Here is a 2,744-nt window from a genome sequence, read left to right as displayed (position 1 = left end):
ATGTCTGAAATAAAATTAAATAAACAAACTTTACACTCATAAAACTTCTAGTTATTATAAATACAGTAATCAAGTTATTATAAACACCTCTTTTCAAATTAAAGGTGTTAACATGAATTGGGATTTATTTTTGAAGCACGGCCCCTTTTAAAAGTTGTACATTTTAGCTGTTTTTAACACAGAAAATGCTCTAAATAACATAATATTCTGCATCTTTATTGTGTAAGTTATTTAAAGCCATATTAAGTCTAATTTTTTTACAAATTAATCTTATTTTGTAGAGCTTTATCTGAGTTATCAGATACTTTTCAAGTAATTATTCATTATAATTATTAATTATCAATAAAATTTTAACTAACATTTAAAATACAAGAAAAAGTAAGAGTATAATGGGTTTTTTAAGAGCAAAAATTGAAAAGGCGAAAAAAAAAGATTTACAACAAAATTATCTATTTCATTCTAAACTAATCTTTTACAAGTTTTCATAGTATACCTTTGATTTGAAAAAATTATGAATAATCTTTTTTATTTAAACCGATTGTGTCATTTAAAAATCACCTTTTTTTATAAGTTTCTATTTTCTATTTAAAAATTTACACTTGTCATTTCTTTTAAACTAATTGATAAAGGTTGTCTTAAGTCTGAAGCTTCTAGTACAACAATAAAAACTAGGCATATTTTAGGTTAGCTTTAAAACCTCTGAGTAAATAGAAAAAATACAATACATATACTTGTATTTAAAACTTATTTTCATAAGTTTCTATAATCTCATAAAAAATTATACTTAATAAACACTTTGAGCTTTTATATAACAAGGTGCCATCTTTGAGCCTAAAAAACTTAGCTTAAGTGACAAATAACTTGCCTGATTTAGGTCAAACTAGCCTGAGCTTACGAAAGGGTTGCCACTTTTTGAGTATTTTTGATGCCTCTCTGGATAAAATTTCGAATCTACTATCCAGGTGGGTAGCTGTCTAATTTGCACGAGCGTACCAAATTGCACAAGTGCACAAAATTGCACGAAGATACTTTTGCACTAAGACACAATATTGCACAAAGATAAAACTGCACAAAGATATTTTGGCACAAAGGGTCACTTTTGCACAAAGACACTTTGCAAGAGCAGACAATTTGGCACAAATTATTTTTTTTTTCCAATTTCTGTTTTTTTTTTTTAATTAGTTTTTCTTACTATAACTGTTATCCCTAACCCTTAACCTCAATCGGTAGCTTTTTTGTTAATTTTTTTTTTTAATTAGTTTTATTCATTTTTTTATCATGACAGTTACCCCTAACCCTTACACTCAGTCAGTAACTTTCTTTTTTTTTAATTATTTATTTTTTCTGTATTTTTTTACTCTTGTGCAAAAATGTAACTTGTGCAAAATTGACCCTTGGTGCAATTTTGTTCTCTTGTGCACTTTTGTGCTCTTGTACAAATTTGGCTTTGTGCAATTTTGTTCTTCTGAAGTTTAGTCCCCTTGTGCAATTTAGTAACCTCGTGGAATTTTGTCTTGTGCAATTGTTCCCATCCAGGTAGTTATCAGCACAACTAGGATTATTCAGGAGGTGTTAATGGATGGATGATTGTTCACCCTTTGGCTTAACATTGTCATTAAAAATAAACCTTTTTAGCTTTTTTGTGACATGCTGCTCTTGCCTAACGTGGAAACATTGAGATGTTCAACTAACGTAGTCATTTCCGCATTAACACTTAAATACATTTTTACATTATTAGATCATGGGGTGGCATTTTCACAATTCTGTTAAGAGGGTAGTACAACACATGTAGCAAAATGCTATTGAAGGTGGATCTTTAAGCTAATGAAGCTTTCTTAGCCAACCTTATTGAGTTTTAACCCACATAAGGAAGGCAGGTAGCTGTCAAACTTGCACAAGCGTACAAAATTGCACAAGGGGACAAAATTACACAAGGACACTTTTACCCGAAGACATTTTGCACAAATTGATTTTTTTTTCTGTCATTGTTACCCCTAACTCTCGGTAGGTAGCTTTTTATTTCAATAATATTTTTTTGTTTTTACTGTCACTGTTACCCCTAACCCTTACCCTCAGTCAGTAACTATTTAACTTTTTAATTTTTTAATAATTTATCTTTTAGTAGTTTTCTTCTGTTTTTTTTATGTTTTGTTTTACTCTTGTGCAAAAATTTAACTTGTGCAAAATTGACGTTGGTGCAAAGTTGTCTTTGTGAAAATTTGTTCCCTTGCGCAATTTTATGCCTTTGTGCATTTTTGACTCGTTCCCAAGGAAGGCGGAGGTGGCGTGGGCCAAAAGAAGGTAAGCGGTTCATTTTGGACTGAGTTGCTTTAGTTGTCTTCTTGATGACTGTTTTGGGGTAACCTAATGAGAGAATAATTTTGTAAATATTGTCCAATTCTAAATGCAAGCAGTCGGCCATGCAAATTTTAATAGCTGCTCTGTTGGTTATGCATTGTATGATTCTCAATTTTTGTTCGGTAGGGCAAAACAAATTTCTATAAATGTAGTGTGGACTAAAATTTTATTTTCTGTACACAGAAGTAGAAAAAGTATTCTTGCTGTTTCTAGTGATGTTTATGCCTAAAAATTTATTTTTTTTAGAAATTTCAGCAATGGTAAAAACTAAGCATTTGTGCATCTTATTTAGCAAAAAAAAAGGTATTGACATTGTTTTTAGAAGAGAAAATAGCAAAAACATCATCAACATACCTATAATACACAAGTGGCTTACTGATATCTTA

The sequence above is a fragment of the Thalia democratica genome, chromosome 4 (genome assembly GCF_965202585.1).
Source record: "Thalia democratica chromosome 4, ktThaDemo2.hap1.1, whole genome shotgun sequence".
Lineage (NCBI taxonomy): Eukaryota > Metazoa > Chordata > Thaliacea > Salpida > Salpidae > Thalia > Thalia democratica.
This window is presented reverse-complemented; position numbering follows the sequence as displayed.